This window comes from Vidua macroura, chromosome Z (genome assembly GCF_024509145.1).
Source record: "Vidua macroura isolate BioBank_ID:100142 chromosome Z, ASM2450914v1, whole genome shotgun sequence".
Classification (NCBI taxonomy): Eukaryota; Metazoa; Chordata; class Aves; order Passeriformes; family Viduidae; genus Vidua; species Vidua macroura.
In genome coordinates this window covers 7,652,116-7,672,557 of record NC_071611.1, presented here as the reverse complement: position 1 = coordinate 7,672,557, position 20,442 = coordinate 7,652,116, and the positions used below count along the sequence as shown (strand labels likewise).

Below are 20,442 nucleotides of genomic sequence, written 5' to 3'. Positions count from 1 at the left end.
GGATCCTGAGAGCAAAAATTTGTTTTTCTGAGGTTTTGAACATTGCTGAGGTAGAGCTCAGTGTGCACAGCAGGAATGTTGCAACTGATGCCAGAGAATCTGAGGTCTGTTTGGGGATCACCCACACAGAGTTCTGGAGAAGACAGGACCTGGCTGTGTTCACTGTCAACAAAAATAGCTAACCTGGGAGGTAGATGGGCATGGATGTAGCACTGCGAGGAGCTTAGGGCTTGCACTGCCCTCTGCTTTGCCCAAGCTGCCTCCATGCTTTCTTCAACAGTGTACCCATATTCAGTGAAAACCTCGGGCTTGGGGTTACTCTTGCACTGCCCACTAGGGCAGCCTGAACCTGTGTTACCCCAAAAAGGGCTAAAAAATCCCTCAGAGGGAAACTCCCTGCACAAGCTCTACTTGTTCAGCTTATGCCTTCAGCTCATGCATCTGGCAAACCAGCTGGGAGGGCTGGAGGGCAGCATTGACTTGCTCCTAGGGTGGCTGGGTGACCACCATCTGGTTCTGGGGTGGGAGGGAGAGGCTTGAGCTGGGATCCTGAATCTACAGCATTCCACAAGCACTGTCATCCCTACTGCTGCTTCTGTGCCATGTTGCATCTCCAGGGACACACAGGGATATGTGGGAAAGGTCAAAGCAGGTGGAAGCTTCTCATGCTGCCCTCTCTATGGCATCATAAAGCACACAGGATGATCCAAGGGTAGATTTGCCTTTAGTCTTTCCAGTGGGATTGTGGCACCAGTGTGAGAAGTTCCTGTATTCATCTTGGGATTTCAGCAGTAACACATCCCATCTCCAGTGGCTAGTCAGGTAGGTACTGGCTGTGCTCTCTATACACAGGCTGGATCCTGGCTCTGCAGGGAAATTTAACCTGACTCCATTAAGCTGGGATTTCAAACAGAATGGTTTGATTGGAAGGACCTGAAAGATCATCTTGTTTCCTAGGTGATCTACCACAGGCAGGGACAGCTTCCACAAGGCTTAAAAGGGATCCTGTTGAATGTCATAGAAGACAAGCAGCTGAGAACCATGTATCATGATGTTTGCTACTCTCAGGCTGAGCTTTGGCTTGGGTTGTGTGTCTCTGACCCTGTGGGAGATGCTCCCCTGATACAGAGTGCCAATGCCAGACTGTCCTCCGTGTTCAAGTCGTGGGAAACTTCAGCCCTCCTGTCCTGTTTCAAAGCAGAGATGACTCATGATGGAGCTGTGCTCACTATTATGTGTTTGTGGCTCAAGGGACTTTTTTTTTTTTTTTTCTTTTCTGTGTGAGGTGGAAGAGCTCAAGGAAAAGGCACGAGGAAGCCATCCCTCCTACCCCTCCTCTCCACCCTCACCCCATCTCTCTGTAACTCCATTACTGGGTAATCCCCTGCTCCCAGGCCCCACCTCCCTGAGGCTGAAATCCCAGCTGTGGTCCTGCCATACCCTGCCCATGTACTGTGAGGAATGGCTGTGCTGGGAAAGGAAAGACTGCGGACAGAGGTGAGATGGTCAAGATGACAGCAGCAGGGAAAAGTACAGAATCCTAAAGGAACAAAGGCAGGGAGTCAGGGTTTGTTGGGCCATCCCTCAGGGCTGTGAACATCCACAGGCAGACCCTGGCCAGCAAAAGCTCTTTGGGTGTCTTTCCGAGGTGGTGAGCACACTACTGCCTTGCCAAGGAGCTCACCAAATCCTTGCCATGAGGATGGCCAGGCTTAGGCTGGGAACTGCAGGGGGTGGTGGGTTGACCCTGGCTGGATGCCAGGCATCCACCAAAGCTGCTCTGTCACTGCTTAGCTGGACAAGAGAAAATATAACAAAAGTTCATTAGCCGAGATAAGGACCCAGAGAGATCATTCATCAAATACTGTCATGGGCAAAACAGACTCAAACTGAAAATGTTAATTGAATTTATTACTGATCAAAATCAGAGCAGAATAATGAGAAGTAAAATAAATCTTAAAACTACTTTCCATCCACCCCTCCTTCTTTCCCAGCTTTACCTCCTCCCAGTGCCACAGGGCGATCGGAATGGGAATTATGGTCAGTTCATCACACATTGTTCCTGCTGCTGCTCCTGAGAGGAGTCCTTCCCCTGCTCTAGCATGGGGACCTTCCCACAGGAGACAGTTCTCCACAAACATCTCTAGTGTGAGTCCATCTCATGGCTGTGGCTCAGTCTTCTATGGCTGCAATCCTTCAGGAAGAGACTGCTCCACTATGGGTCCCCCATGGGGGAGTTCTACCAGCAGCCTGGGCTCCTCTCTCCACAGGTCTTCAGGTCCTGTCAGGATCCTGCTCCAGCACAGGCTTCCCATGGGGTCACAGCACTCTGTCAGGCATCCGCCTGCTCCAGCCTGGGCTCCCCCAGGGGCTGCAGGTGGATCTCTGCTCCCCCGTGTCCTCCCTGGGCTGCAGGGGCACAGCTGCCTCACCATGGGCTGCTCCAGGGGCTGCAGGGGAATCTGAGCTCCAGAGCCTGGAGCAGCTCCTGCCCCTCCTTCTGCACTGCCCTGGCTGTCTGCAGGGCTGCTCCTTGCACGTGTTCTCACTCTGCTCTTCTCTGGATGCACAATCTGCACAATAACTTTTTTTTTTCCTTCTTAAGTATGTTATCACAAAGGCATTACTGTCATTCCTGACTGGCCCAGCCTTGCCCAGTGCTGGGTCCACCCTGGAACTGCCTGGCATTGGCTCTACCAGACATGGGGGAAGCTTCCAGAAGCTTCTCATAGAAGCCGCTCCTGTAGCCCCTCTGTTACCACAAGCTGGTGATGCAAAGCAGACACACAGGGTGTGGAGCTCTTCAGCCTGAGTGATGCCAGTGGTCAGCTTTGATAGTTACTGTCCATCTGCCTTGCAAGTCTTTGGATGTCAGAGTTTGCTCTGAAAGGTCAGCAGCAATAATGACAGGAATGGGATAAAGAAGAGTGATCTGGCCTGGACTAAAAAATCTGACCCAAGAGCAGGTTTTCCTGCTCATGTCTTTTGCTGCCCAAGTCATTGCTTCATCCTGCTGCTGTCTTGCCTCATTACCCCTCCTTGAGGGTTCCTAAGATATCCTTTTTTTCAACAATGGCCTGTGCAGTGCAGGTGAGATGTGGTACTACTTGATTTGCTGAGCGTCCTCCCCATCATAGCACTTCCTGTGAGAGGATTCAGGTGGCTTCCCACGGTGCAGCCTCCCCAGCATAAGGAAATGAGTTGGTGAGACTTATTGCGTTACAGTGCCTTGAGATCCAGGCTCCACAGTGAGGGTTTTTTTCCACTCTTGTAGTTGTTGCCAGGCACAGAGCTGTTTTGTGCTGTGACTCCCAAGAGATCTTTCCAAGGTGATGTTTATGTGGGCTGCAGTGTGAGGTTCTGCAGCTGGGCTTGCTCTGCTAGGCAGAACTTGCCACAGGGATTCAGTTATTCCCTTCCATATGCAAGAATGTGACAAGATAAAAAGACGTGTTTCTTCCCTCACTTTCATCCTGAAATGCCTCCTGACAGGATGGGCCAATGAGGACAATAGATCTGCTCCTGTTGATGCTTCCATTCTCTCCAATTTGAGAATTGCCCTTGGCCCAGGAGAGATCTGGGCTGTGCATGATGCAGCAGCAGATAGCAGAGCTCACACCCAGATATGCAGGAGGTGGTTTTGGCCAAGGGATCCATCAGTTATGAACAAGCTCAGCCCCTGGAAGAGGATCTCTATCAGTTCCTGTTTGCACAGAATGCTTTCTGGATGACTCTGTAGCATTTACACTTGGCCTGATGAGCTGATCTTTCTCAATTTACTGTATTTATTTATTCCCTGCTTTAATCACTGATCTTGATGTGAGATGGAGCCAACCCCCACAAGCAGAGAGAGGAGAGTATGCAGCAGCAGCTGAAGATGCAAGGTGTGCTTGGGTGACCCAAGGTCAAGAAGGTGAGTGTTCCCATATTACTTCCATGGTCTGTACTCTGTCCGTGCCTCCAAGATGTCAGCTTCCCTTGCCTTGACTTGTTTCATTGCCCTTGAAAAAAGAGGTCATAGACAGGAAGATAAGGAGGTGGCTGGGCAACAAGTGGTGCCCCAAAGCTCTCCCAGCAGATAAGCAATAGAATTAAAATGGTAAAAGGCTGAAAAGAGTTTGAAAAGGATCACAAAGAAGAGGCCCACTTACTGAGCTGCTTGACAACCTGCTTCCTCCTGCCCTTAGCACTGTGCTGCTGTTTCTCCCATGCTGTAGATGGAAAGCAGCAAGGGAAGGCGGTGCAGAAAAGCCTTCTCTGTCTCAAGTCATGCACAGAGCATCACCAGGCTGGCTCTGCAGCACTTCTCACCTGAGCTCTGGGTCAACATTGCTGCTTCTGCTCTGGCCAAAACCTGACCTGCAACCTGGTTTGCAAAGGGTCTTCCTCGAGCAATGGATCTCTTCTAAGATAGAGCTTTTGAGAAGCAGAGTGTCACAAAAATCAGAGGTCTGCTGGCTGAGTTGAGCCAGGCAGACCAGCTCTTCCTCAGTGCAAGTCACTTGGGATCCCTCCTTTCCCGTGGTACAGATAGTTTCTGTCACAGCTTCGTGCTGTGTCTGATCTAGTGCATATTTATCAGATCCTGAAAACACCTTAAGTTTCATGGCAACTAACAAATATGATGGAAAAGTGCTGGCAAATATTTTACTGTGGCCAAAAATATACAATGCTGCCTGTATAATTAAGTCCGGTGGTAGCTATCACTCTGAATGTCTCTGATACCTGTCTCACTCTATATACATGTATCACTTTCCACTGCCATTCCTTAGCCAGGCATTAGACACCAAAAGCAAGAGGAGGAAGAGCCAGGTTCTTAATCCTGGACTCTGTACACTGCACAGCAGGGGAATCCTTCACCTTCCCAAAATACTGCAGGCTGAGAATACAGCTCTTTAAACCAAATACGCACAATTTCTATCCCTTTTTGTTCCAGCCAGGGGAAGGTATGTAGTCCTGGTCTGTGTGCTTACTGCTGGCTTCCTTTCCTAGCTATCTTCCTATTTTCTACCTTTTCACCTCTCTGTCCTGAGGTTTCAGGAGATCCAGGTCTGGCTCCCTTCCCACTACAGAGGCCAGAACACAAGCCTTTCATGTATGCTTAAGTGGGAAGGCACTGAGGTGAAGGGCTCTTGCCAGCTCTCCTGCTGAAAGCCCTCTGCCATGCCCTCGGTGGAAGTGATCTGTGTGTTCTCTTTCAGATTATTTTGTGCAAAGTGAGGGAGGTTTCCGAAGGGGAGATATGGATATCTCACCTGTGTCTCTCTGACACTCACAGGGGCTGTTAGCCTGGGGGTCGATCACTTCAGTTCTGTGTCTCATTTCTTGGGGGAGAGAAGGGATTTGAGTATGGAGTCCCCTGGTCGCTGGGTGAAGACCACAGGCTGAAGAAGGTCAGTGCTGACTCCCCTGCACTGGATCTGAGGCCTGACAAAACTTTGAGCGTTTGCCTGATGGACCAGTGTGCTGCCAGGAACCCTAACTGTGCAGTGCCTACCTTGTACCAACACAGCTGTTTCTTGGACAGGAACATGCTATTAGTGTTTTCTGTGACTTGGCTTTGGCACATGGTTTGAGATTAAGCAGACTTCTTCTCTGAGCCTCATTCTTTGGTGCAAAGTGTATTCATCCCCATCCATTCCCTGACCTGGGAATTCCTCGGTGCTGCATGGCCCACGGAGGGCTGCTCTGCAGCCAGAGGATCTCACCTCCCTTTTGCATCAGAGCAATCCTGTGCTACAACCCACAGTGAGCCATCAGCCTGTGCATCAAACATGATTCTGGACTGCCTGACCGTAGCTAAAGGTTGCCAGAACCAACTAGGATACCTTGTAGTCAAATTCTGTTTTCTTTCACTTGGCTTTGATGGGACCTTTGTGTTAATACAAGCTGCAAAGCCTGATCTTACTGAGAACTCTGTGAGTGAATATCTCCCCAGGCCACAGTGCAAAGTCTGTTTGTGCTGGGGATTATTTGGGATCCCCTGAACACACAGTTTGTGTGGGACAGAGATGTGGGTGGCAGAGACACTTTGGAGAAAGCCTGACTGGAGGCACCTATTCAATGCTGTTTCACACAAAGGGAGGATTTGGTGCAGGCATTGCTGGGGCCAGGTTTCCCTGGTCACGCTGCAGAACCAGTTTCACAACTGGACAAACAGGAGGTGTAGCCAGCCTGAGCAGCCCATGGGTTGGCATCTTGTGTCTACCCAGGGAATTTTACGTGGAGCACTAAAGCCTACAGCTTTTGGCCAGGTGTGGGGCAGTGATCATCAGGGACCTAGTGCCTTGTGTAAGAGCCCTCTCACTCTTGCATTACAGGCATTGTCTCCTCGGTAGCATAGGTTTGCTTTTCATCTAGTGACTCAGAAATCTAGCCTTGGCACAGAGAGCCTTTGTGTACTGAATAACCCCTAGATAACACCATTTTTGGAAGAAAAGGAGGAGAGGTGGAACAAGTAGCTAGGAGTAACTCCCTATCCTCTTCCTCCAACCCAAACCCATTGCTATTGCCGTGGTTTTTGAGCACAGGCAGGCTCTAAGTGTTTGAATTTCTCCGAATGCCACATCCAGGCTTCAGTATGTTGATCTGTCTGCAGAATCCTTGACTCCTGAAGACCTGTTTGATCTCACCTGTGGAGATCTTGGCTGCAAGAAAGCTCTCCTGAGTAATGCTCCCCACTGCCATCACCAAAGGAGGAAAGCTGTCTCCCTGTGCACACCTGCATGCCCCGTCGTGTCAGTGGTAACTTCTCCTTGACTCATTCTTTTCTGCAGAAGACATGGTGGGAATTCCTTCCCTGGGAACGGCTGGTCACAGGGAATGTGCTCTGGCTCCCTTCTTGCCTCTCATGATTTCCCTTTGGATTTTACTGCACGTGTCAAGATTCTGGTTTGTTTTGTTGCTTTTTTCCCCCTAAATGTGCTGACAGCTGTGTTGGGAAGTGCCAGGGAGGTGTTAAACCCCTATCTCTGTATGTCATCCAATTGGCCCACCTCTTGTATCCCCTGGTGACAGGTGGTGCTCCTGTGACCAAAGGGAAAAAGGACAGAACACAAAATCCTATCTCCTCTTAGGTTCCTTTATGGTTATTCTCATGGGAAGAGCTATTAGAAACCATCTGCCTCCAAGGCTCAGAAATATCCCGTGAGGATTTCTCTGCACTGCCCTTGCTGTTTCCTGCATCCCCATCTCTCCTTTCAGAATTTCACCTTCCATGAAACAGCCCAGCTGCAAAATTAACCATCAAAGAGGACCTTTCTCTTCTTGCAGCTTTCTGCCTCTCTGCTGGTACACAAAAGTTCTCTGCCTGTCTGGAACAATGGACCAAGCAGTTTCCAGCACCTCTTTACCTCTGGGTCATTCCATGCTACTTCAAAGCATGGCTGAAACCTCACCATTTATTTTCAGCATATGTTCCCTATAGATTTATTGCTTTTCCTATTTAATGGATGCTATTATCACTGAAACCTGCAGTAGTTAAAATTATTTTCACTGATGCCCCTGCTGATTCGATCTGATTCTGCAAGACATGGTGGGAAGTTTTGCAGCTATTTCTTACCCTGAAGTGCTTGCATGCTCAAAATCCTGTATAAGACCTGTTGAAACTGATTGAAAGAGCTGTATTAAAGCCACAGGTAGCCTCAGGGTTCTCTAAGAGCAAAGTTTTCCTAGAGAAGGAGCAGGTCCCACCTGCCAGCCTTGTGATGGATTGATTGGAAATCCTGTGACTAATTTAATGTCACTCTTGGGCTTTAAAACTATGAGACCCAAATTCTTCTTTATGAAAAACCTGTATATTAGAGCAGAGAAGTGGGACCTTTGGCTTCTGTTATGTATCTTAAGGGCACCTCTAACACCAGATTCAGCACAGAATTCCCAGTTTGTTTTGGATTCTATCTGCTGCTGTGAAACTTCCTCTATCACTGTCAACATTGAAACATTTCCCTTGGCTATTTCCTGCTGATTTGAAATCAAGAAGTGTCAGAAAAGAAAACCAGGTCTTTTTGAGCAATGAATTCATGAGGAGTTTCTCATTTCTCTCCTCCAAGGTGCATTACAGTGGTTGATAGACACCCTGTGCCTCTGGGCAATCCCATTAGAGCCAGACAAGATTAATGGTGAGGTGGTTGTGATTATGGGTCTGTTTTCTGAGGGATGCATAAATCTCCTGCCCTGTTCAGATACCCTCCAGGTGGCCTTTGAGCCAAAAGCTAGAGTTTGGCTGGAAGCTGCTCCTTTGGGCTGGCTTGGGGATGGAGGTGTGCTCAGTTGGCATGTGTGCCATGTGCATGCCAGATGCCTCCTTAAGAGATGGAGAGCAGCCTCCTCTTCCTCCTCCTTCCTTGCTGCTCCTCAGATTAATTTTTTTTTTTGATGTAAGAGAGCTGAGTGCTGGTTGATTAAGCCATGACCTGAGTTTTATATAATGCATTGTGCAATGCACTTTATGTAATCAGAGATTTCTTATGTAATTTATTTGCAGGGCACTCACCAAATCAAGGACCAGACCTGATTCCTGTTATGTGGATGGGTTTGCTGTTTCTGGGGGAGTGTGTTTTTAGGGGGCCAGGAAAAGCAAATGCATGCAGCTGTGGTTGGTGGCTCTTTGTCCATATCTATCTCCAGAAAGCTCTCTCCAAACTCCTTAAAAAGAAAGAAGGCAGGGTTTAAGATTTTCCTTCTGTGGGCCAGGTTTAAAGGGGGCTTAGCTGCACCCATGTCCCAGCAGTTATAATGGGACTCTCAGGCACAGCTCCCCCTTTGCTGTACCCAATGTTCTTGAAATAGCCCTCACCATTTCCTTGCCAGTGAGGCTGGATTGTGCTAGAAGGTGGGTCAGGAATGTGAGATGAGGATGTGATTCAGGCTGTGAGCTGAGGATATGATCCATATTAGCATGAGATTAAAATCCAATTCCTCCTGGCAGCTGAGCGCACAAATCATGCCTGCCATTCATGTTGCCTATTGAAGTGGTTAATCCATCAATGAGGCCTCATCTATGTCCCAGGAGTGGAATCATCCACACCTAGGCAGTGATAGACAGCTAATGGGCTGGAAACAACCTCTGGTGATGCCAAAAGAAAGAAAAATAACTGTGGGGCCCTCTCTGGCTCACTGTCACTGCTAGCTCATTGAGTGGCCAGTGCACCAGTTCTCCCAGGGGATGGTCAAGCAGGGGTGATGTGGCATCCCAGGGCCTCACAGGTACTCTCATCAACCCTCTCCAGCCTTCCTCCCCTCCTGTTATGGGACAGGTTGGGTTGTTCTTGCTGAGATTGCCAGGGATGTGGTGCAAGCATGGCTCTGGCCTGGCATGATTTGCACAGCCTGGTGAGGCGGGGCTCACTGAGCCCTGGGGCCCTTGCCATGCTCTTTCATGCTACAGAAGCTGTGCTTGTGGAAAAACTCAGGATTTTACATTCTTTTGTGTATTTTAAACTACAAGTATTTCGCAATGGCAAGAGAACCTGATACCTGGCTGTGTGTGAGCTGGGAGGCTGACTGCACTGCCGGGTGTGTGAACAGTGTCCTGCACAATAAACTACAGCAGGGAAGGCTGTAGGACTCTTAGGTGCTAAAGCACCCACACCTCAGTCATAGAATCATATAATGGTTTGGGTTGGAAGAGACTTTAGAGGGATATCTTTCACTAGACCAGGTTGCTCAAAGGTCCACCTGATACGGAAATTCAAGTGATTAATATCAACACTGCTGCCATCAGTGAACCAGCTAATGTCATCCCACCTAGCCTGGCCTTGAACACTTCTAGGGATGGAGAATTCACAGCTTATCTGGGCAATCTGTGTCACTTCCCAACCACTCTCACAGACAAGAATTCCAAATATCTAATCTAAACCTGCCATCTGTCAGTTTATATCCCTTCCTCCTTATCTTATTTATCCATGTCATTGTTAAAAATCCCTCTCCAGCTCTCTTGAAGCCCCTCTAGGTACTGGAAGGTCTCCTCAGAGTCTTCTCTCCTCCACACTGAACAGCCTCAACTCTCTCATCTTGTCAGTTGAAGTCTAATTAGTAAGGGAGGTTATAGTGATTAGGAGATCCTGATACTAAGGGAGGAGGATATGCAGAAAACCCGATGGACCCTTTCTTTGTCTTCATCTGTGATCTGAACTACCTGAGGTGCTTGATGCCTGTTAAAATTTTCTTTAGCATGAACATAATTTAAAGAAGACAATTTATATGAGATGGGCATTACCAGATCCTTCATGGATCTTCTTGGCTTATCCTCACCGCCTGTAGAGGTGGGGTGTCCTGCCCTCCCCGGGGAGCAGGGTCTGTAAGGCCACCCTATATGAGACACCTCACACACCTCTGGCCCATGGGACATTTCAAAGTAAAGTTATGAAGTCAAAGCCCTCCAGACTTTATCCTTTTGATAAAAAAAAAGTAAAAGCATACATATTATAGAAAACTCTTGACTTCCCTTTCATCCATCCTCCTGTTCCTTGCTGCTATTTTGCTTTGAATTTCAGCTTTGGCAAAGGTGCATATGAAAGGCCAGGAGCACTCTGATGGGTTTCCTGGTCACTGTTGTTTGAGAGATGCTGCAACCTATTTTTTACACCTGAGGTGTAAAGCCTCAGGTAGATGTTAAAGCTCTACCTTGCTGGGAGCTCACAGGTTTGCTTTCCTCCACACATGAAATGTGGTGTGCAAGCGGGTTTTGTGTCAGGGGGAGGCTTTTGTGGGGAGGCAGCTTGTGCTGGGTATGGTTCTGGAACAGGGGAAACCACACTTTTCACTTTTGGTTCTGGGAATCCCTGCCTGAACTTCCTTGTTCACCCATGGTAACCAGAGCTGTGTGGGCTAGCATTGCAATCCCACCCTCATTTGTCCAGACTGTTTTGAGAGATGTGCTGTTTGGGCTGCGTCTTGCAGAAGATCAACAAGGAACCAGAAAGAGTTGGGAGAAGTTCTTGGTTGGAAGCAGAGATTTTTGATTAAAAAATGAACAATATGGCTGATCACTGGTGGAACAGATGTTGCCAGTGAGTTGACTACTGTGGTGGTCAGGTCTCTCAGCAGAGAGGTTGAACTAAGCCTCTTTTGAATAATTAAAATATTTTATTTTTCAGTTTGCAATATGAAGTTTTTTTCCCAGTGTTACAGACCACATGCTGTCCCTCCTTGCTCACTGTGACGTGCCAAACCCCATCAGCTCTTTGCTCACTGTATTTGTCAGCTCTGACGAGAGAGAAGGGATATATTTCAAGAAGGATGGCGCAGATTTTGGTGTGGATGCAGGAATAGTCCTTTGTACAAACAAGGGAGAGGCAGTCATCTGGGGAGGCAGCAGCTCTACAGAAAGGGCTTTGCAGGTGGCTGGAGCAGTTATCAGCTGACCATAAGTCAACAGAGTCATGGTGTTGCAAAAAAGAAAGGAAAATTTAATAATCCCTGGGATGTATAAACAATGGCATTGTTTGTAGGACGCATGAAATAGTTTCAATGATTTTTTAGTGTGAATCATGCCTACATGGCAGTAATATGACCAGTTCTGGGCACTGCCCTTTGGGAAGGTTGTGTACCAGTGGGAGAGGGTTCAGAAGAATACAACAAAAGTGACTGGAGGGCTAGGGAGCATGATCCATGGCTGGGACCAGGGTCTGGAGCAGGGGTTTTCCAGACTGTGACCTATTGTCTTCTGGTATATTTGTACATGGTCTGGAAAAGGTGAATAAGAAAAGCAAGTTTCTATATGCCTTAGGGCTGTCTACAGATATAATATATCTAAAAAGTTCTGTCCCTGCAAAAGAACTTAGGGCCCAACACTGAAGTGAGAGACAATGAACCACTCCTGTTTCATAGAGAAGAGAGAAAGGGGCCCAATGCCAAATTTTAAATGCATAAAATAGAAGGAAGAACCTGTTCTCTTGGTTGTGGAGGTAGGAAGTTAGGAGAATGCATTGTAGCAATTACAATGGAGGAAGTCCTAGGGATAGTGGGATCTCTAGGGGCTGGAATGTGTGATCTGGGTAGGCTTGCTATTCCCAGCATGGGAATCTCAAAGAACAGGCTAGATAAACATCTGTCTGTAATCACAAGGTTAGGGCTGACCCCTTCTTGGCTCTCTCCAGGTCACTCTGCATCCCAGTTCTCTACAATTGTGTAACTAACTAGTGTTAATTTATGGGCATTGCTATTTAATATATTTATAAACACAGTTAAGAAGGGTGTGAGCGATGATCGAGTTGTCACCTAACTGCTCACTTCCTTTTCTGGATTAGTAAAAGTATATTGAGCAATACTAATCCACTAATCCAGCCTCAGGTATCTATGAATTGCTAGGCAGACATCCCCAGCTCCATTTTTCTATGATTCTGCATCACAAACCTGGCATGTTGATTCTGGGAGGCAAATACAGTGGCCTCAGATTTGATCCTAACTTTTCACAATGCTGACAAACATCCCGAATGTCATCCACCTCTCTGCTAATCTGCACTATCTTGAATTTTACCTGGTAGTAGCAAGACAAAAGGTAATTCCAGGAAGCTTGGCTGTGATGCTACTGCTGTTGTTTGACAAGGATCTGATTCCTCTAAAAATACTTGCAGTGGCTTGAAGAAAGCAAAAGCCGCAGTTACTCACTATAATACCTCTTCTATTTGCTAGCAAGGAGAGATCACTGAATCACAAAATCACAGAGTATGTTTGGGAACTGGATAAAGCCTTGCAGTATGGGTACTTTTTTTAGAGAGGCCATGCTTCTGAGAGGTCTCACTGAAAGGTAGAAGAAAGAGTGGAAGTGATTATGGAGTTGGAAAGTGTTTTGAGGACAGGGATTTAATGAGGATGATCCAGTTGAGGTGAGATATTTGCACTTCACCTGGGTGGATCCAGGTTCTCTGTAATTTCAGTGCAAGGGCATGGGCTTTATTTTGTCTTGCTATTTTGGTTCTATTCCAGTTCCATTAATTGCAGCTCATTTTCAGTTTTAAAATTTTCTTGTCTCTGAAACCCTGGACTGATGTGCCAGAAGGCTTTGGTAATTCAGGGCACGGTTTAGAAGTGGGGCAGCCATTGTCTCTGGAATGCAACAACTCATTGACCCACTTTAGCTTCCAGCATCTCACCTCAGCGTGGGCACCACTCAGGCCACTGACATGTACTGCCTTGTTTTTCCTAACATACTGTCTTTTAACTGTGGTTTGTGGAGATGGGCTTTCCACTCCAGCAGGTTTCCTGCATGTTTTTGCCCAGGGTTTTTTGGGACAAAGGTATTTTTTAGGATGTTAAAGTAAGCAGATAATGAAGTGTGTTTCATGTTATTGTCAACCCCTTTGCAGAAAGGCCTTGCAGGGATTACAGCTCTAAGTGGGCTCACCCTTTTGCCCAAATTAGTAGAATAGCTGCAAGTATCAGCAGTAGATAGGAGGCTTCACCATTCCCTTATTGGAGAATCCTTATGGGCATGTCCAGGATAAAACTCAGAGGCTGAATGGACAAGCACAGGTGATATCAATAAGCTCTATGAAATCAAATAAATCCTCTAAGCCTATTATTCAGAATAAGTCATCTAAAGACTTGTCTTGAGACCTCAGTAGCTAGCTAAAGCACAACCAAATCCTGCTGGGTTTCTTTCTCATTGTAATTTTGTTTGTGTTTCATCTTGAGGAAAATGTCCCAATTGTGAGATTAACAGGGATATGCTGAATTAATGAGAATGTTTAAAAAGCCCATTAACATCTATGTAGGTGACAGTCTGATTTGTGGGTAGTGTTTTAAATGCTTTGCCTCACCCAGAACACAGAAGCCTCTGATATGTCATTTTGCTCAAACTTTGCTGAGTCTGGCAATCGTGCCATGTGATAAACTCTTTTATTTCAGTTATTTGTCTTGCTGAAGTTGTTTACCGAGAGGGTGTGATGAGTGCTGAGAGATGAGGATAGAGGACACATTTACATGTTCAGTTCAGAGGTTTTTTTATGATCACTTCTTTACAAAGACCCAAATAAGAAAGAAAGTGCAATTATTTTATACTTGTCTGGATCTGAAGCAGGCTGTTTGTGTTGCCTCTGTGCCCTTGCAATGAGTCAGTGTTCTTGTGGAGTTCATTTGTTGAAATTTTCAGCTTATAGATTTGGGAAGATTTCTCTTTTTAGAAAGACTATTTTTGCTTCTCCTGTTTTAAAGTAGAGAAATTATCGGAATGAATTTCAACCTGTGAGATGCCATTTTAGGTTATTCAGGGTCTTGCAGAAACAAAAATTTTGTTCCAAATAACCTGGACAAACTCTGCTATGTGCATAAAAGTCCTCCAGCATGAAAGTTGTTTTTAATTATATTAGTCCTTGAAATAAGTCTTGACACTTAATTTATTTTTAAAAATCCCACTATCTTTTTCTTCCTCATATCCTTCTGGTCTTTCTGAATTTCCTAAGGAGCTTGTCTATGTGTGCCAAACAAATATTTCCTGATTCTTGCAAATACTCTCTATTTTGTGAGTTGCCATGCTAACAATATGGGAGTTTGTAATATTAAACATAAACTTTCCCAGATTTATACAAAAAAATAAGTGAAGGATTAATTACACAAAGGTTTGTTTAAGGTGAAGAAAATCCACACGAAACTTCTTCAAAGAGGCTTGTTATCACAATCAATGAAGGAATAACCTTGAATCAGAAAGAGTCTTGAATCAGAAAGATAACCAACATCCACAGAAACCTTTTGAGACACCTATCAGCTTGAGATGTTTGTGGGATAGAAAGTGACTCTGTAGCAACAAACTTTTCATACTTCACAAAGTCTACAGTGCCTTTTGTCTCTACTTACACTGCTGCCTTTCTCTAAGCAACATATTTCTCAAACCAGCATCTTTCTCAAGCAGAATGTAGGCTTGTGTTTTTATGACATATCTAACATCCCTAATGGCTCTAATAACACCCTCCTACATCTTTGCTCCCAGCCAACAAGATATATAGTATTTCTTGCACAATAATTTCTCATTGAATAACATAAATACCTCACAAACCTTGCTTTCCTCATGTGTGTTGGGTCTACACTAAATCTGATGTCTTGTATGCGTAGGAGTTGCTTTCCCATAAGAAGACATTGTCTCCTTGCCTTTTGGACCAGAGGGTCTCTGGTTTTACAACCTCCTCTGTAAAGCAGGTTTATAAGTTGTATGTAAATTCTATTTTCTGGCTTGATCGAGTTCAGGTGAATGTCTTGATCTTGTTTTACATCTAAATTACAACACAGTCCAGCACCACCTCAGACGGGAGGTGGCAATTAGCTGAGAGTTTCCTAAACCACACAGCAAACTGCCTGTGGTTCTCTGGGTTTCCTTGTACACCCTGCTACAAAGCAGCTTGAATTCCTTGTGGTTTCCAAAATTCCCCTCCAACATCCAAGGGCTGGGGTTTTAACCCTTTCCCAGCAGTGCCCAAGCATGTGTGTACCTCTGAGCTGGGCACAGACTGGTCTCAAGAGAATCAGCCAGAGCACCAGGTGTTAGCACCAGAGACCCAGGGAGTGTCAGGCCTGGTGGACCCAGTGCAATGGAGGTGGGAGTTCTCAGGGAACCTCACTGAGCCACTCTCTGTAGGAATGAGCTGGAGACAAGGTGCTGTGGGCTCCCCTGGGAAGTGTGAGAAGTGGAGGGGTCTCTGTGCAGGAGGAATTGAGAGGGCTGAGTGTGGGTTTGGGTGTGTTGATGGAGTGTGTCTGTGTGTCTGTGTGTGATTAGCAGTTTGCTGGGGACTCTGGGGCTGGCAGCACCAACTCCTGCCTCTGTGCAGGACATGGAGAGAGATGTTGGTCTGGGCAAGGGGAACAGGGAAAAAGTTAGGGGGCATCTGATTAGCTCAATACCTGGGAGAGATTCCAGCATCCATGCTAAATGGGTGGGTTGGGATGATTTTTCTCTTCCAGTTTAACAAAAAAAACCCATCTACTTTTAGGCAATATGAGGAAGGAAGGTCCAAATTCAGGTGCAGGGAGCTGTGGTGCAGATGTCCCACTCTAGCTCTGCTTGCACACTGGGGGAAGAGTGAGGAGTAATGGAGATGAGGTACTGACTGCTTCCACCTCATGAGCAGGGGCAGAGCAAACTGTACAGCTCTGTGCTGAGTGCCCTGTTGCAGCCGAGAGGTCTTTGCTGAAAGATGAACCCATCTCCAAAGGACCCTGCTGTACCAGTAAGTGATGTGGGGGAGCAGCTTGGGGGCAGGCTGTGTAAAAGAAGTGGAGAAGTGGTGGGTGACTCACATGGCTCAAGTTGTGGACAGATGACACTAGGCTTGACCCTAAATGTTGGTGTGAATCCATTCTTTGCCTGCATGCCCACCTGAATCCCTTCAAACTATTGTGGCAGCAGCCCAACATGACTGGTGAGCATTGCTAACCTGGGAAAGCATCCTTCAGATTTAGGAAGATGTGATTCCTTCGTGATGGTCCTGGCTTATCCTACTCACTGCCAGCTGCAGAGACACCCCCCGGGGCAGGGAATGGAGTAAAAAAAAAAATTAATTCCCTGTGAAAGTAAACCTCAACTTCCCTTTCTCCCAGCTGCTGATGAATAATGCTTTCATGTCATGAGTCGATGGGGTCCCTTAGGTGCGCAGTGACTGAGAACAAGGTGAGGTGACACTGTGCTGGGGAGGGGGTAAATACCTTCAAGCAAGCTATCCTGAGTGTCCAGCAGGGTTTGGCAGCAGAACTAGAGGGGCAAGGGGGCCAGGGACCCTGTGGTTAGCTCGAGCAGAGGAGTGCTGCTTCCCTCCCTCCTTGCTGACTCACCTGCCTTGTGCCACCCAGGGCATTAGTCAGGGAACTGGACTGAGAAGGTTCACCTTTACCCTACTTGTCTTGCTCCTGTGGATTTTCCACCAGCCCCTGCTGTTCTCTTTCTGTTTCCAGCCAGTGCCTCCCACTCCTTGGGTTTATTTTGCCCAAGCACAGGGAGAAAGGCTCATGCTATAGATGGATACTGGCTGGAGGACACCCTGAAGTCCAGGTTTGTGTGGGGAAAAGCTAAGCAAAGGCCTTGTACACACAGTGCTGTTTTCCCCTAAGCTTGCAAAGACCCCAAAGAATGTGAGCATGAAACCTTGGGGTGGGCTTAGGAAAGGGGATCAGTCTTACCCGCACTTGCTGGAACTGGGACTCCACAAATCCTGGGACCAGCACTGTGGTGATTCCTGCAAGACTCTCATTCTCTTAGGCTTACGTGGCTGCCCAACTCTGTCCCAGGTCCCTGCTGTGTGCACTGCTTGTGGTCTTCATGCTGAGTTTCTTTCAGCTGGGAACTGTGCCCCAGACACGTTGAACTCACACCAAAACTCTCCTCTGGAAACCTCCAACCCTTCTCCTGTTCTGACTCCCTCTGGTTTGTAAGGGCAGTTGGATGCTGGATTCCAGCTACAGCTCTATCAGCAATGGAAAAAGCAAAATAATTACTTCTCATGACCTACTTCTGTCTCTCCTGTCCTTACTAACCACATGATAGCCACCTTTTTTCCCCATGGCATTACAGACTTTTAGTTTTTTTAATAAAGTAATTTGCATTCTACCTGAGCCTGTTTTCTGGAGCCCTCCCAGACTTACTGTAAGTCTCCTTTTTTTCTGCCTTAGAATGAGTAAAAGTACAGACCAAAATGATGCCCAAGCCTGGCCCCTCTGTGCATCCTTCTGAGATGTTCCTGTACTTGAGAGCACACTTTGCAGAAGAAAGTTTCCAATAACAAATTACTTTTAACCAGAACTGCAGCTGTACTCTGCTGATTTTGTATTATGATTTCATGCTAGAGAATGACAAGAGTGGTACCTCATCTCCCACCTCCTCCCAGACCACAAGATGATCTGCCAGGAAGCAGGTTTGTTTTGATGTGTTTTCTCCTCAACAAACCATCTTACCTGCACCAATCACCTCATTATGTTCCCAGCACTTACAAATGGATCAGTCAACAGGGAAAGCATGGGTCCTTCCCAGCACAGAAGGTGGTTTGACTGAGCTGGGATTCCCAGTGTCCTCCTGGGCCTGCATTTTAAAGATAGATGTTGTGTTTACCCTTCACTTGTCCTATGGGAATGCCAAGAGTTCTCAAAGATAATTACTAATGGGTTTGAAGTGTCTCTGACTGTTTCCTTAAGTACCCCTGGTTTATTAAATTCTGCCCACTGGGCTCCAACCTGTATTTATTCCATTCTGGACCCTTGTCCCAGCCCTTAACATTTTCTGTTGTTGGTAATATGTCCCAGTTTAACCTTTTCCTACACCTGGAGCATGGTATGGGATGTACCAGCTTTCACTCAGTCACACACTCACCCCACCACTGGAAAGGGCCTGGCCTCATCCTCTGACACCTTTAGCTGTCCTTAAGGTATTTGTAAATACTGAGAGATGTAAACATCTTCTTCAGGCTAAACAGGTCCAGCCCCCTCAGCCATTCCTCATAAGAAGAGAGGTGCCTCAGTCCCCTCACCATCTTTGTAGCCCTTCACTGGATTCTCTCCAGTACTTCCATGTCTTTCTTTAAGTGAAGCCCAGAAGTGAACAAAGCACTTGACATGTGGCCTCACCATGCCATAGTGGAGGGAAGCATCAACGCCCCTGACCATTGGCCACACTCCTCCTCATGCACAAAGGATCACTTGCTGTGTGTTCTCATTTCCTTCTGAGAGAAGATCTTCATTTCTTCATCTTCCACTTCCAGTGTAATTCAAGAACATTTAACATTTTCTGTAGAGCCCCTCATATATCTCACTAGTTTCTAACCCTTACAGGTTTTTCAGCCTGAATTTTTCCTTGTCTTTCCAGGCCTTACTGTCATGATCATTGTTCCTCATAGGATAGCATTTCAATTTGTTATAAAATTCCTTTCTGATTCCCAGGTTACCAGCCTGTGTCTGATGCTGTCACTGTCATCTCTCACTGTACTTCCTCTCTCCCCTGCTCGTCAGGACAGATTGCCTTTGTGTACTTAATTAAGGGCATGTTCATGTGATTGCAAGAGAATTAAGTCAACACATCATAAGAAATTATTACCTGTCAGATGAAACATAGTAACTGACTCGCTTCTTCTGTTTGAGCCTGTCCTGATTATGAAATTAAATGGGTGAGTTTAAACACCTTCATGGCTAGGTTAAGCAAACTCTTTTTATCGCATTTGAAATGAATTAGTCTTTTGCATATAGTCAATTATTACATTAGTTGATTGGCAGCAATGCCTTCCTATGAACTAATTGGTCTCTTGTGATGAGTAAACACATCCACAATATCCTCTGGTAGCACATAGGCTCTCTTGCACTTGCATTACTGATTTAGATTTTTTTCCCTAAGGAGAATTCCCTATGTTTGCTGATTATTCCTTTTGTTGAAACCTATGATCCACGTTTCAAATCTTTTTGGAAACCACTGTTCTTATTCCATTACTGCCACACAGGATCCAGCAGTACAAGTGTGGTGGGAAGAGCTGCTGGAGTTTGAACTGGGAAAAAAACCTCCACACATTTTCTTTTCTGCTCTGGCCTCCTCCAACCTGCAGAACACAAGGGAGTGTTTCTACCTGGTGCCCCGAGGGCAGCTGTCAGTCCTGTCCCTTCTGACACAAGGGCATTTTCCAATGTGAAGTCTTGATTAGAGTCAGTAGGAATCTCAGAGAGGAGCAAGTTGTGGGGTCTGATAGATGGTGGAAGACGAGGGCTAAGTGGCTTCACCTTCACAAGTCCTCTTTCATTTCCCTTCTCTTTTCCTCATTGTGGTATGCATCTGCCTTACAACTTTCACTGTGTCATGAAACCAACTAGAGCAGAGCTCCCTGTCAGGGCTTCAGATTTTTGCAAGATTCTAGCTTATGAAGGAGTCTAGGACAGTTTGCAGATGTCTTTAGATAAAATGTGTCTAGGTCTGGTCTGCCCACATGAGCAGATCTGTGTTGGGGAACAGAGAAATGGTAAAAGCATGTCACTTGTTAGGACTGAATCTAGCACAAGTGACACCTTTATTCTGGTGGGTGCCCTTGCAAGGGCAGCTGGGGTATTTGGTTTCTCTGCCATGAAGAGAGGTCAGTTGTTCCACACACAGAGGGCCAAGGAAGGAGATACAATGCTGCAGAAAGTGTGAGAGAGTGTAAAATTAGTGAGTGTGGGAGCCAGGACAAATAAGACAATAGATGCAGACGGGGTGGAGTTGCTCAGATGGAAATCTACCTCCCTTTAGCTAAAGATGCAAAAACAGGAAGAAACTGTTACTCATAATTTATTTATTTATGCTTCTTCTTGGACAATAAAAGACAGATTGGATGTTTAAAATATGCTTTTTGACTCTCCCTTCATCAGGGACCAGGAAAGTTCCTGCCTTTAAAGATCCCTGACATAACCTCAAGTTCAACACCCTGAAGTCAATAGTGTTTATGGCTACTGGTGTGTCTCCTCATAGGACCTCCAGGCAGAAGAGACAGCATACAATCAGAATCC

The 20,442-nt window shown here is 46.3% G+C and overlaps 1 long non-coding RNA gene across 1 annotated transcript in view; it reads left to right on the top strand.

Annotated features, from left to right (window-relative positions):
* The first annotated feature begins 717 nt into the window (after nt 1–717).
* The window catches only part of LOC128821715 (uncharacterized), a 48,333-nt gene continuing 28,608 nt past the window's right edge, over nt 718–20,442 (top strand). The window contains exons 1-2 of the long non-coding RNA XR_008441215.1: nt 718–822; nt 3,825–3,913. This is a non-coding gene — a long non-coding RNA (uncharacterized LOC128821715). The remainder of the gene's footprint in view (nt 823–3,824; nt 3,914–20,442) is intronic.